The sequence below is a fragment of the Lissotriton helveticus genome, chromosome 4_1 (genome assembly GCF_964261635.1).
Source record: "Lissotriton helveticus chromosome 4_1, aLisHel1.1, whole genome shotgun sequence".
Taxonomy (NCBI): domain Eukaryota; kingdom Metazoa; phylum Chordata; class Amphibia; order Caudata; family Salamandridae; genus Lissotriton; species Lissotriton helveticus.
In genome coordinates, this window is record NC_136063.1 from 299475330 (window position 1) to 299491248 (window position 15919).

Genomic DNA, 15919 nt, shown 5'->3' on the forward strand with positions numbered 1-15919 from the left:
CTCTTACATATATAAAACCACAAGTCCTCTTCTCCGCAGTCTTGAAAACCCTACATTTGTTACCAGTTGTCAGAATATCCACATTCAAGCTGCTCTGTATTACCTATAAAGCGATACATGGAACAGGGCCGCTCTTCATCAGGAAACCACGAAATAGATTCAACAAAAGAACCTCCGCTCTAGATTGGCACCTTGCCTCAAAATCCCACCATACGAGAGAAAATCCATGGGGGGCACATCCTTCTCTATTCAAGCAGCCAAACTCGAACTCTGTAACCCCAAACATAAGATCTACAGATAACTATTTTATCTTCAGAAGAATGCTCAAGAATTGCCTCTTCCTCACATAACCACCATACTCACACATAAATGTAAAGCATATCCCTGTGTATATAAGCATTTATTTGGATATGTGTGTATCTAAATATATGTATTCCTTTGTATAAATGTGTATAATAATTATGTTTATAAATGTATACATATTTGTTAGGTCTGCTTAAGAAATGTACATATTACCTATGGTTATATTGTTCTATGTAACAATCTACAATTGCTTTCCGGTTGAATTATTAAAAGGAAAACAACTAACATTTTAAAAACAAATAAATTAGTTTAAAGTACATCAACACTAGGAAGTCTAAGTGTATTAAATACAACTTCAATCTAGATATATTAGCTGCCATATACATATAGACCTTCCATGTACTTCTGTATGTTTTTATTCATTACTTTACTCCTAATTCAGCATCTCCAATGCGCTCACCTATATCCCACCCTACACATTCATCTCTTAATATATCTTCAGCCTCCACTCGGACTCATCACAAACCCCATTCTACTACTATGATCCCCCAGAATTACCTTCTAGCCTCTTATCTACTGCTCCTTTAATCATCTCAAACCTCTTATTATTCAGATCTCCCAGACTCATCCCCAATACCTCATCTTTCTCCCTAATAAACTTATAGAGACTCCCACCCTCTTCATTTCTCCTTTACTCATCCCAAACCTCCTCCTACTGATATGATCTCCAGATGACCACTTTCTAAACCCATCACTCTTCTATCCCTCCACTATCCTTTTCAACCCAACTAACAGACTCATGTCCACCGCCCAAATTAATTTCATATTTCCCTCTTCTAATTCACCACTAATTATTTTTGGATACCAGTGAGCTACTCACCAGGAAGCACTTTGATGCCTCATCAGGGGTAGTAAGCACTATATATATATGCAATTACAATATTATATCCTGGTGCTGATATGTATCATTCATAATTGAGAGGAATACAGTTTGGTGCTTACCCCAGGAGCCTTAGTGCCTACTTTGAGCTAGCAGGATTGAGGATCTCAAAGGGTCTCCATCATGTATAAATGTCAGGCCCTGTGCCCACAGGCCAGGTAGCGGGCCCAGGGTAGAAAATATTTACATAACATTTTGGCCCATGGGGCACGCTGTGGACCCAGAGGTCAAATATTTTTTTTAGATTACATTTCAAGCCCAGGGGCAATCCATTTTAAGAAATCTAGGGATTGCAGCCCATGGGACACGCAGCGGGCCCAGAGGGGTAATTCAGTACTATTAAGTCTAGGACTTGTTGCCTACACGCCCAGGGGCATATATTGTCTATTAAATTTCGGGGCAAATGGGGCAATAATCATTGCAGTGCTCTGCCGCCCCCAGGCAAGAGGCGGGCCCGGGGGCAATATTTTAATAAAGGGGCACTCCATCCACTGGGCATGCCAATAATTGATGCACAGGCCTGGCGCCCATGAGCATGTGTCTGTCCCGGGGGTAGAGGGGGTATTTTAATTTGTCGGCCCCACCGCCCTAGTGCCAGTGTGGGGTCTAGTTGTTTCAGAATACAGTGGTGGGATAGAGGCTCATCTTTGGCAGTAAGGACGTTGGTAGGGTAGTGGTCAGTTTGTTGGGGTGGGGGTGGATAGAGGACAGTGTTTTGGCAGAAGCAGACAGGGTAGCTGGGTAGTGTTTGAGAGGTAGTTAAGAATCTGCTGATTCTAGAGCTTTTGGGATGTCTGGTAGGTACAATACACGATTGCCTCTACATGGTTCAGGTCTGTCTCGAGTTCGGTACACTTCTGGAGAGAGTTCATATGCTTAAGCGCAGAACCTCGAGGGCTGGATCCATTTTTTTGTAGTCCTACTTTCAACGGGTGGGAGGAACGTGGGTGCGCCCACACAGTTTGCATCATGTCCATCCTACATAATCTTTGCAAGTGTGGAGATGGGCCTCTTTTCACAGGTGTAGTCCTAACATCAACTCATGGTTTTGCAGTGGAATTCTGTATTTCCTTCTGTTTTTTTGCTCTAAATTACACTTTGGGCTTGTTTTGTTGTAAATATGGTGTATACCATTTGAGCAAAAGGCATTCCAAATACTTATTGCCTTTGGGGGGGGGAGGTGGATGGGCTGCCATTTTGAGCCCATGCATCATCCTTTTTACATCTGGAGTTCTTATGCGTTCACTGCAATACTGTTTAAATTGTGCTAAAAAAAATTTATATATATATATATATATATATATATATATATATATATATATATATATATATACATACATACACACACATATATATATATATATATATATATATATATATATTTACAATAATTGGAATGGATATGGTTTTGTTTTGTCTGTTCAGTGGATTGTTCTGGTAAACTGTTCTATGTTTTTCAGTCCTTAGTGCCACTCGTGTTGCATAGCGCCTGGGTTTCAGCTTTCTTTCATTTTTTGTTGAGGATGGTTTGGAGCGGCCTTTGGATATTCCGTACACACCTTAACGAATAGTTTTCTTACCCGTCGGTGTAGTTTTGCAGCTTGAAGATCTTTCTGGATTCACTATGCTGTGCATTATTCCGCGGTCTTGTGGTTGGGTCCGGATTCGTAGTCTTTTCTTTGTTTTTTTTTTGTAGCCCAGGTGGGCGTCGGCGTCACACCTCCTTGGGTGCATTTCCGGTGACGTCGGTATGCTTCCTGCGGAAGCTCCCACTCTTGGGCGCCATCTTCGGGTTCTTTTTTTCCGTGTTTCTTTAGTTTCCGAAGTAATGGCAATGTTCTATTTAGGTGATATTTTACCGCTTTGTACTCTTAAAGTCCTTTCTTTTTTAACCACCTCTTCTCTCTCCAGCCTCATCTTTCTGGCGGAGGTGGGTGGGTTCGCTAGTGAATCCAGAAAGATCTTCAAGCTGCAAAACTACACCGACAGGTAAGAAAACTATTCGTTTTGCAGCGTGAATCTTTCTGGATTCACTATGCTGTGCATAGATTTTGTAGCGGTTTCTCATCTCTGTGGCAGCTGGGTGGAAGATGAGCGTTGGTTATTGAATATGTGCTGGAGCACCTTTTGTCCGACTTGTGCTTCCTTGTTCATCTGTATATCCACACAGTAGTGCTTCGTGAACGTGTGCACCGAAGCCCATGTTGCCGCCAGGCATATGTCCTCTATGGGTGTGTTAGCCAGGAAAGCTATTGTAGCACCCTTTTTCCTAGTGGAGTGGGCACGTGTCCCCTCTGCTAGCTCTTGTCCTGCACGTTTGTGGCCCAGTTGAATTGTCTGTGCGATCCATCGTGCAATAGTCTTTTTGGTTACTGCCTTTCCCATGAAACTGTTGGCGAATGACACGAAGAACTGTTTTGTTTTTCTGTGTCCCTTCGTCCTCTCAATGTAGTGCATGACTGCCCTTCTGACGTCCAGGGTGTGCAGAGCCCGCTCTGCGCTAGTTGTTGGTTTTTGGAAAAAACTCGGTATCTGTATAGACTGGTTCATGTGGAATTTGGATACCACCTTCGGCATGAAGTGTGGGTCAGTCCTCATCACGACCCTATCATTGTGTATTTGTATGTAGGGTTCTTGTAGCGTTAGCGCCTGAAGCTCGCTTACTCTGCGTAAGGACGTTATTGCAACCAGGAAAACTGTTTTCATAGTTAGCATCTTTAGGGAGGCCTTGTGAAGTGGTTCAAAGGGCTCTTTCATGAGTTCCGTTAGGACTATGTTCAAGTTCCATGCAGGTGGCGGCACCCGCTTGGGTGGTGCGATCCTTTTCGCTCCTTCCAGGAATCTCTTCACCACCTGTGATGTGAAGAAACTCCTGCACGTCTCTCCCCTTGTGTAGGCGACTATCGCTGCCAAGTACTCTCTCAACGAGGATGAGCTAAGGTTCTTCTCCAGCAAGTGTGTCAGGTACTTTAGCACTGTGGAGTCCTTCATTTTATTGTGAAGTCTTTCTTTCCTGCACCACATTGTGAATCTTTCCCATTTCGCAACGTAGCACTTCCGAGTGCTGGGCCTCCGTGCCTCCCGAAGGACCCTCAGGGTGCTTTCTGGCAGTCTCAAATGTGCGAACTTTATGTCCTCAGGAGCCACGCTACTAGGCTCAGGCTCTCTGGCTCTGGGTGTAGCACCTCTCCGTTCTGCATGGAGAGTAGGTCTTTCCTCCTGCCGAATCTGTGGGGTGCACACTGCGTCATCTCCATGATCTGCGAGAACAATGTCTGTCTGGCACACTGTGGCGCGACCAGTATCAGGGTCATGTTGCTCGCTCTGCACTTGCTCAGCACTCTGTGCATCAGTGGTATCGGGGGAAAGGCGTAAGCAAATGTCCCGGACCGATCTATCCATAGGGCATTCCCCAGTGACCCCTCCTCGGGCTGTCTGGATGCGAAGTTTTGGCATTTTGCATTCCGGCATGTGGCAAACAAGTCCACTGATGGTGTTCCCCCATCTGTCGAACAGCCACCTCGAACCATCTGTCGAACAGCTCTTGAGCATTGAGCTCCCACTCGTGGGATGCCGATGTCTGTCTGCTGAGCCAATCTGCTTGTATGTTGTCCTTCCCTGGTAGGTGTATGGCTAGCAGGTCTATCTTGAGAAGGATGGCCCATTTCCATATCTCCTGCGCCAGCGTTGAAAGCGGGGCTGACTGTGTGCCCCCTTGCTTGTTGATGTAGAACATCGCGGTGGTGTTGTCTGTTTGTAGCAACACCTTGTGCTTGTACAGTCTTGTTTGGAAAGCTTTCAGTGCAAGGACGATTGTCTTCAATTCTAGGTAATTGATGTGCTTTGTCGCATCAGCTGGCGTCCACGGTCCCCTCACCTTGAGCTCCTCCATGTGAGCGCCCCATCCCTTCAGGGATGCGTCTGTGGTGATGGTCACTGTTGGCGTTGGGGGCGTTAGAGGCTTTCCCCTTGTTATGTTCTCCATGGTCCACCATCTCATCTCCTTCTGCACTGCGTGCGTTACAACCACTAGATCCTCCCAACTGCCTGTAGCTTGTGACCATTGCTCCTGTAGCCATTCTTGAATGGGTCTCATGTGGAGACGTACATTCGGTACCAGGTGGATGCATGATGCCATCATCCCCATGATCTTGCTCGCAGTCCTCACTTGTCCCTTCCGGTAGAGGCGAGTTTCCTTCACCAGCGCCCTCGCCCTCTTCTCGCTGGGGAGCACCTTGCCCTGTAAGGTATTGATCTGTGCTCCCAGGAAGATCTTCACTTGTTCCGGCTCAATTGATGATTTCTTCCAATGGATGGAGAACCCCAGGCTTATGAGCGTGCTCGTCACTGTGTGTGCGTGCTGCTTGCATTTCTGGTATGAATTTGCTTTCACCAGCCAGTCGTCCAGGTAGGGGTATACGTGTATTCCCTGCCTTCGTAGGTGCACTACGACTGCTGCGAGGCACTTTGTGAAGACCCTTGGTGCTGATTTTAGCCCGAAGGCTAGTGTCGTGAACTGGTAGTGGCTTTCTCCGATGGTGAACCTGAGCATATGCTTGTGCTTTCTGTTCATTGGGATGTGCAGGTAGGCGTCCTTGAGGTCTATCGTGACCATGAAGTCGCCGATCTGCAATTGCGGGAGCACCTCTTGCAGGGAGGTCATTTTGAATTTTTGCGTTCTTATGAATTTGTTCAGGAACCTTAGGTCCAGAATAGGTCTCATTGTCTCGTCTACTTTTGGTACCAGGAAGTACGTTGAGTATATTCCTTGGTTTCTTTCCTTGAAGGGTACCCGTTCTATGGCCTGCTTCCGCAGGAGTTCCTTTGCTTCTTCCTGAAGACACTCTAGCTGCTTGCCTGCTAGTGGTTTTCTTTTTGGTTTTCTGCTTGTTGGCCTCCCCTCCAACTCTATGCAGTATCCGAATTGGATGATGTTGAGGATCCATTTGTCTGATGTGATTTCTCTCCATTCTTGGAGGTAAAATCTTAATCTTCCTCCCACTGGTGTTATGTGGTCGTAGATGTGTAGCTTGTCTTGACCCCTCTGTACGTGCTGCCCCCTGGGATCTTTTCTGTGGGTGGGCACACAGAGTTTTTTGAAGTCACTTAGAGGCGGGCTGCTGTCCCCCTCTTCTATTCTGCCCACGTCCATTTCCTCTCCCTCGAAAGGACTGGCCTCTTTGTTGGTATTGCCAGGACTGCTTCTGCTGACCCTGCTGAGCCTGCGAGTCTGCCTGGTGCGTTTGTTGGAAAGCCTGGTGTGATGTACCTGGCTGGTTTCCACCTCTCCCGCCAGGCCTCCGTGACTGAGTGCCTCTTTTGTTGCCTCTGAACTGCAATGCTCCCATGGACCTTGCTGTTTCGTTATCCTTTTTTAGTTGACTGAGCTTCTCATCAACTGTTGTCCCGAAAAGCATGTCGCCGTTGAACGGTGTGTTCAGGATGCTGTGTTGCACCTCTGGTTTGAAACCTGAAATCCTGAGCCAGGCGTGTCTTCTTTCAGTGACACCCATCATCATGAGCCTGCTGGAGGTGTCTGCTCCATCCAGGGCCGTCTTAAGGCAAGAATTTGCCGCGTTCTTCCCTTCTTCAACCAGCTTTTCGGCCTTCTGTCTGGCATCCTGGGGCAAGTCCTTCACCAACTGCCCCAGCTCCTCCATGATCTGGTACATGTGCCTGTTTATCAGGGCGTTGGAATTAGCCATGCGCCAGTGGGTCGCGGCATTCCGTTCGATCCTTCTGCCCACTAGATCCATCCTCTTGCTCTCCTTATCCGGTGGTGGTCCAGAGGTAGTGGGTACGTTAGCCCCCTTCCTTGCTGTGGCCGTGATAATGGAGTCTGCAGAGACCGTCCCCTGAATGTAGGGTGGGTCTTTTGAGGAATGTTTGTATTTCTTCTCTGTTCTGGGAGTTACTGCCTTGCATGTTGCGGGCTCCCTGAATGCTTCCTTCCCTTGAACCAAGACGCCGTCGAGCATTGGCAGGTATTGGCTCCTTGCTTGTGTGTGGAGCAATGTCTCTAGAAGGAAGTCTGCTTTCTGCTTCTCTTCGTCGAGCTTGAGTTTGAATGCCGCTGCGGCAGACCTTATCACCGAGTTGTAGGCCCCGATGTCGTCTGGCGGCGAGGGCCTCGAGGGATATGTGTCGACCGCCTCCTCCGGGCTGTCTGTGTCGACATCTAGGTAATCCACCTCCTGTAAGTCAGAGGGGGCCGACTCTGCGTCCCTCCTGCTGTCCTCTTCATCCCCATAGTTGTAACTATCGTAGGGATTCTCGTCCTCTTCCTGGTCGTCGTCACCTCGACGTCCGGGTCTTGTTCCTCGGCGACCTCGTCTTCTTCCTCGACCACCTCCACCACTGGTGGTTTGGTCTTGTGTGGGATCGTGAAGGTTTTCATCTTTGCGTCGAAATCTTTCTTCCGCTGCAAGATGTTTTCCATTTCGGCCTCGAGGCGCCTTCTCTTTTTCTCCATCTCGGCCGCGTGTTCCGCGTCGATGGCTCGGCCGCTCTTTTCGGCGGTTGGCTAGGCGCCGTGCTTTTCGGTGCCGAAGTTTTCGACGTCGATCCGGATTTTGGGTCTCTGGTCGGCGTCGGTAGTTTAGGGTCCTTCTCCTTCGGCGTCGATCGATCCTTTTCGGGGACGATTTTCGACGACTTCTGCTGCTCAGCAGCTCTCGGCGCCGGGGACTCCTTCTCAGAGGATCCGCTGGGCCTGTGGGTACTCGCGGACGCCAGGTGTTTTGGCGTCAGCGCTTTCGGGGCCTTGCCCTCGTTTTTTCGAGACTCAGAGTCTCTCGAGTTCTTGGGGGCCGGAGAGTCTCCTACCTTATCAGAAGTCTTCGTGTAATCGGTCTCTACGACCGTATAGCTGTCGTCTTCGGCGGCAGCGTTGTCCTCTTCCTCGGAAGACATCCCCAGATCGTAGAGGGACGGAGTCGTGGCCTTCCCCTGCAGGGTGGCGTGCGCTACCCTCTGTCTCTCTCTCACACGAAGGGTCTTCGGGGTGAAGGCGGGCAAGGCGTTGCAGTCCTCGCTTTCGTGATTTACCGGTAGACAAAGGTTGCATACCGGGTGCTGGTCCTTCTGCGCGTACTTGTGGTGGCAGTTACGGCAGAACTTCAACGGCGTGTTGTCCATCATCGAGCGCTCCGGGCCTCCCTGGTCGCGTGTTCGTCGAAGATCTCGATGAATTCTCCTTCTCCTTTGCTGACTCCTCGTCGATGAAGTCCCCTGGAGTCTTCAGATGCCTTTTCTTTGCAATTTCTGTATTTTTCTTCTTTCTCCAAAAATGTCTGGAGCCCAAACGGGAACGATCCAGACCCGACTGCGGAAAAAAAGAATCTGAAGATGGCGCCCAAGAGTGGGAGCTTCCGCAGGAAGCATGCCGGCGTCACCGGAAATACACCCAAGGAGGTGTGACGCCGACGCCCACCTGGGCTACAAAAAAAATACAAAAAAAACAAAGAAAAGAAAAGACTACGAATCCGGATCCAACCACAAGACCGCGGAATAATGCACAGCATAGTGAATCCAGAAAGATTCACGCTGCAAAACTCCCTTTTCCCTGATCTCGTTGGATCACTGTACAGCAATGCATCTTCCCATTCAGCAATTATGCCTGATCTTATTCTTTTTTTTTACCCCCGATTGCAAATGGCTTATGTGCTCCTATATTTAAATTCTGCTTGTACGAATTTGTTTTAAACAGTTTTAAGTTTCCTTTTCTTTGCAGGCTGTTCACCGAGCCCTTTTTTTTGTCCTCTCTTAGCATTCATGCAACCACATTTGAAAAAATTTTTTACGTTTTCCATTGTGGTTCCCTTTGTTAGTTGCCTTGGTCATTTTTTGTTGCGGGTACTTTAAAGTTGACTTGGTTGCTTTTTAAATACTTTGAACTATAAATGTTTTATGTTGTCACCCACTCCCCCCCTCCCCTCTAACCATCCCCCACATACGACAAACTTGTCTAGAGAGACCAGTCAAGTGTGCCATCTCACTCCAAAGGGCTTCTGCCTTCCTATTTGTATTTATACTCCATGTGAGCAACTTCGCTTTAAAAGGTTTTACATTTTCCTTTATTTGCAACTGACCGTGCAATTTTTAACTGGGTTTGCTTAACTCCACTTGAGGACTGCCGTTTTCCATTGTTATTTTGTTTCACAGAGATTTCCTTTTTTTCTTTATTTGAAAATGCCTCAGAACAGAGTTTAGTGCATTTTGAAGTTACGGTTTCCATAAATTTTCTTAACTTTCGTTTCAACAAATGCATAGCCTTTTTTCCTTTAGATTAACCGAACTAACACCAAATATATTTGTAGGACTGCGCCACACCCCCAAAGACAACTCATATTTGCATAGAAGGCTCAAACAAGTGTGCCACACACTGTAAGATCTTTGGGCTTCCTGGGGAGCAACAAGCTGTCACACCAAAAGTAGGATGAAGACTTTTATGCAGCCTGTGAATAATCAATCACATCTGGATACCCAAATAACAGCAGAAGATCGAGCCAGAGTACTGTGATGTGATTCATACAGACAATGGAGTGCGGTTTTCCTTTTTGCAACGTGGTGCTGGCCCATGTCTGAAAGCACACAGTGAATACGCACGTGTGATCTCAAAAACACTTGATGCGCTGTGCAGACGCTTCTGCCCCTCACTCTTCACTGTAACATACCCATCAGGTGACTGTGCCTCAAATCAGGAAATAAGTGAGGGAGGTCAATGTCTGCACAACACTAAATATTCTACTGAGCAAAACGGACCACTCTGTGTTGCGCAGTTTCTCCAAGATGCAGATACAGAAGGGTGACTCGATACCTGGAAAACATCCGCTTCAAGAACATTATCTCCCACAGTGATATGTAGGAGCTATGGATGATCTGAAAAAAATCAATTGCAAAATCGGCGTATTATTTGATGAAACACCTGATATCGAAGGATGATGTGAGTTGAATGCTTTATTTGCGGTGGTCTATTCACTGGGTGGCTTTCAAATCCACACCCACCTAGCAGACAGTGTTGTTCTTGCAGTGCAACCACAGGACTGTAGCGCAAGCAGCTGTGAGGGTGCTCACAGATTACAACATAGCCGGCCGGAACATGATTTCTTTTAATACAGACAAGGTGGCATACATGCCCAAGGCATACAACACCCAACGGCTAAGGCGCTCGACCTCGGAATCTGGGTTCGAGTCTCGGTAACGACGCCAAAAACCTCCTGTGATTCTGGGCAAATCACTTAATCTCCCCGTGCCTAAAATGAAAGTGTGTCCTCATGTAACGTAACTGGTGCTATGTAAAGCGCTCTGATACCTGATTCGGTTCGGGTCTAGTTCGCGCTATATAAAACTCTGCAAAAAAAAAAAAAAAACGTGTTAACACTGTGTTGAGAAATCTAAATGCACATCACCTGCTTGGCACACATCATGAATCTTGTTGGGGAGTTTTTCCGGAAGCCTTTTGTTAAAGCAGGAAAGAATTTAGCTTACTTCTAATGAATCTTCTACATGGCTGGTAGAAGAAAGTGAAGGTACCTGCAGCACCTGGTTGAGAACCATGGGATTAAACTATGGATTGCACCTGAACCTTGCAGTACCTGCTGGAATTCTTAGTTTGCTACGGTTTACTACCACTGCAAGCACTTTGATGTTTGTGCTGAGTTTGTGGAGTCTGAGACGCAACTCAGCAAGTCTCCCCAGATTCCCTCGAAATCTACAGAGGATTCTGAACAGTAACAACAAAAACTATTAAAGTTCAACTGGACAATGAAGGTGTATGATCATCTATAGGACCTCCGCATAAACCTCACAAACAATTGAGTCCTCACTCTGGACTCACTGTGATCATTGCTAGAGACTACTGCGTTGGCTTTATGGACTCTGGCACAGAAAAAACAGATAACAGCCCAGCCTAATGAAGCATTTGAAAATGCCCTTGAAAAAGTGGGCAAGTACACGTGATAGGCCCAACCAGGCACTGCATTCTTACTACAAGTATGACTTTTCAATCATGAACGTCTCTGAATCGTACCCAAGGACAAGAGGGCATTTTCAGTAATCCCTGGTTTGAGCGTAGTTCCTGATCAGGAGCTTTGTCTCAATTTTGAACATGTAGGTCCAGAAGCAGTACAGGAATTAGCTATGGGGTGATTGATGCAGACCTATTTGGGTGTGGGATGCCTGACTGCAATCCAGTCCTCTCACAGCATGCCACTGTGTACAAGGACTGTGTCACCAGTTCGGCAAATGCTGAAAGGAGTAACTGACTTTACAAAATTATTTTGTCAGCCTGACATTGGTCCCTTTCAAAACAATCCATTCGGGAATTATTGTTTTTACATTCTGATCAGCAGCAGGATAGATTTGGGCTGCTCAGAAGAATCTCAAAAACATGGTTAAGATTAAAACCTAAAGAAACAAGCAGACCGGTTCTGCTGACCAAAAACGAATTATTTCAGTTGTAAGATAACAAAATGGACATACGCCTTCTCATTGGAATAATTACAATTGTACTCTCCAAACAGTGTATACAACCCCTAAGTGAGGACAGCACAGTGCTCAAGATGAAAGTAATGTTACCATAAATACTACATGATACATAAAGTATTTAGACCTGGCAACATAAATACTGCACACAATGTCTTGGTGTAAAGGTTATATGTTCTAATATACCTTACAAAAATAAGATCTGCGTTTGGTGCTGAAAGAATAGCAAAATAAAGCGCCGCAAAAATGCTGCAAAATTTCCATAATGGTGCCACAAAATTTTCATTTTGGTGCCACCAATTTTGCTAATTCATGCTACAATATGCTGGGGGATCTGCTTAGGTTATAACTAAGGCTTCTCTCGCCTACAGTTTTTACAGATTTTAACAAACCAATAAAATGTATTTTCTTGTTTGAACGGATGTCTGAATGTGGACAAAAAAATGAAATAAGGTTGTGTTTTTGAGTGATTCTAAACGCCATCTGTCATGAATGCCAGGCCAATAGTTGTGTAATTTGACAGGTAAGGGGGTTAAACATTTCTTTTTTATTGCAACGAGGCTAAAACAGCAGTAGATTTACACAAGGGCAATACTAAAATATGTATGTTTTCTTATATTGCATTGTAATTGCATTTATATAGCGCTTACTACTGTGGACGCTTTGAAGCACTTTACGCCAGGTAGCACGCTGCTCCGGGACCCAAGGTTGATGGTTAGTTCAGTGTTATTGGTTACTGTGTTATTTATTGGGGTAAGTCTTGTGCACTCAAAGCAAACCATTCCATGCAGTCATTTCAGATTTTTATGGTGGACTACAGTATTAGCGGTTGATCGCAATCATTAGTCAGAGTTGTAAACTCAAACACGTGGCGTGCATGTATTGATCTATTATCTGTGGATGTTGAAATCATTGAAATCCTTCAGGCATTCAAGTATGAGGGTATATTAATCTGGTAAATAAATGTGGAAAGCTACTAGTTTTAGCTTAAGTTTTCCACAAACCCCAAAATAAGTGTTAATAAAAACGTATATAATTAGTTTAAAATATATATTTATGGATAAATACAGATAGAAATGTCAAAAATATAAATATAAAGCTGTGAGTCCTAGTTCTAACCATGCATGAGGGTTTCAGAGGAGAGGAGCTTCTAGGTTTGCGAGAACGTTTCTTACTACCAAAGTCAGTCAGGATGCTTTTTAAGTAGGAAAAGCACATTGCTTGTTGTTTTTGGGGGGGTGGGGGGGCGGGGTGATGTGCATCATATAAGTGCATATTACAGCTATGGGTGCTGCAAGACTTGCTCAAAGGGTAGGTTAGTGTTAGAGGCAGGAGTGTGATGGTGAGGGGCTTTGAAGGAATTTGGACTTTTAGTGGAGAAAGTGGTAGGGACCTGGTTGGCAACCATTGGTAAGAAGTCTTGGTCGTTATCTAAAAAATAGCATGTTTAGCAATTTGGAGGAGCTCCTATGAGAAAGATTTCTGCAAACGGAGAGTGAGTAAATAGCGCATGGCTTATGATCTTGGTGTGAGGGAGGAGGTATTTCTCTAGGATACAATTAGTTGTTGGTGAATCTCTGGCGGTTTTCCCCTTTTGAAGATTTGGTGTGAGTGAAACAAGAATAAAAAATTAGGAAATTGAAGTCTAAGTAGTTGTTCATGCAGGTTATTGAACCCCAATGGCTATCAAAGTTAAGAGTGCTCAGGGCTCTGATGAAGCAGAGCACAGAATCTTGGTGAGGAGCGGAATCATTAGGGACAAGGTAGTAGGTTAGGGTGGTAGAGTTGCATAATGAAAGATAAATTATAAAAGGTGTTGTGTGAGTGGCTGCTTCAGATTTTGGCACAGTGCCCACAGAAATATGGATGGAGTGAGAGAGTCAGTGGAAGCAGAGTGCTTGGAAATGTGCAGAACAGGATTTCGGAACGTAGCTTGTGGAACATTCTCATGAGGAAGAGCGGTAAATAGAATGTTCTCATATTTAAAAGAGTTTGTGTTAGGCTTTTTTTTAATCGTTAAGAAGGGCTCAGTGGTGTCCCAGTGCATCAAGAGGCAGTTCTGGTTAGAATGCTTTCAGATGGCGCCTGGTATGTATGACATGGTAGACGCCAAAGGGGTCCAATGTTTCATGGGTTCAAGGTCTTTGGGGACTACATGCAAACGTATCAGAAATGTGTGGAACAGAAGGAAACAGTGAAGGAGTGCTAGAATGTGGATGTCCTAATTGAGGGTGAAAATGTTTTGCGTAAGTTAATAGCTTATTCATTTGAATAGTTGGAGCGATGTGTCTTTGTGAAAACTGAATGTGTGAGCTAAGTAATTTATGGAAGAAGTCAAGAATCTGTGTATAAGAAAGGTGTGTAGAGCTGGCAAGCAAGGCTTGGGATTTTCTTTGGTTGTTATGCCTGCTAGAGGTAGGGAGAAGTATTAGTCCGCGTAATTCTTTCTTGCACGGGATCACCAGTGTGTTAGTACGATGTGAGATTGGTACTACAGTTTCCTGTTTATGACTGACTTAACACAAAAAAGGTTCCGTTGTGGGGAGAGTGCTGATGAGATACGCCACTCATGGGTAAAGCCGGGCATGGTGAGATGAACACAATTATTAGCAAAGATGGATAATTAAGGATTAGTGTGGATGCACACTAGGATGGGACCTACTCAATGTTTTTTTTTTATTCAGTCGTCCATTTAATCCCTTATGCAAAGAAATGTTTTTAATCACATTTTAACAGGATTTTTTTCAATTGCATATTAGCCAAAACATGTTTCTTGGAAGCACCTTGCTTTGAGATTTACTGTATTTATCTCTATTTCAGATTAACTGTATTTACACGGTTCTCTTCCCACATCCATAGTGATAACTTTTTGTCATAGTATATAGAACATAGAATTACGCGGACTAATACTTCTCCCTACCTCTAGCAGACATAACAACCAAAGAAAATCCCAAGCCTTGCTTGCCAGCTCTACACACCTTTCTTATACACAGATTCTGGACTTCTTCCATAAATTACTTAGCTCACACATCCCGGAAATTTCACTTGTGCACTACACAGATCTACTCAATTACTGTGCCGCCCGATACAGACCTCCCTACTTGGGTTCTTGAGACGTTGAGAACTTGTCTTCCATTCATTCACTATCCAAGCACACAAACTTAGTTCCCACCTTAACATCTGGTGGCTGCTGAGGCTTTTCCACCCACATTTATTTTTTCAACTACAGAGCAACCTTTACTATTTTTTCTTCCAGGTTTCAACCGATTAGCAGTCTGTGCTGGAAACAGGTGTGATGCCCATGTGTGAACCCAGAAAGCTATATAAATCAGTAGGAATCATATGTGTAGATTCTGCATGGTTTTCCAAAATAAACGAATCATTGAAATAAATAAATAAAAGTAGCAAAAAATAAATAAAGTAATTTGATACAACGTTTTCATCTGTACTTTTTTCCCCCTGATGGGCGATTTACAAAAGTAGCATACAGTTAGGTCCGTCAGACCCTTCTGGTATACCCTTCTGAGACTCGGTTTAGCAATTATTTGCATTTGTATACCTCTGTGTTTCCGGCTACTCATACTACCTAATGATTCAGAGGGCATTTTGCAAAAAGTGTCCTTTAATGCACATTGGTTTCCAACAGGAAGCCAAAAACGGAGAGGAGTCTAATTAGTAAAACTAAATGTTCTTCTAGGTAGAGTTTCCACACTGATAAAAAGGGTACCCCACTTGTGTAGGTGGGCTTATCGGCCTGGATAGGAAAGGTTCCAAAACTAATCGTGCTGACATCACATTTTAGAGATGAGAAAACCCATTTTAGTGATGTGAGTGGCTACGCATGTTAAGCCCAGGAACCTACCAAATTAGGACATTTCTGAAAACTAGACACAGAGACCTCCAGGGTGGATTGATTTGTATGGACCCCAATATGGTCGTTTTCTTACCAATAATGCAGTGCAAATCTCAATATTTGGCTAAATCCATCCCTTTTGTCATATTTCTGTGAGGGAAAGTGCTGAAACCTGAATTCAGGCACAGAATTCCTACCACCCAATATTTCCATACTTCAGAAAAACGATATTCCACTTGTGTGGTTGGGCATAGTGCACGCAACAGAAATTACTCAACCCAGGAACCAAGCAAAATCAATAAGGTATTTGCCTGGTTCCTCTCACAAGCGCTATATCC

At 44.9% G+C, this 15919-nt stretch overlaps 1 protein-coding gene across 1 annotated transcript in view; it reads right to left on the reverse strand.

Moving 5' to 3' along the window:
- The window catches only part of ZHX2 (zinc fingers and homeoboxes 2), a 194241-nt gene that overhangs the window by 51825 nt on the left and 126497 nt on the right, over positions 1-15919 (reverse strand). The window lies entirely within an intron of this gene.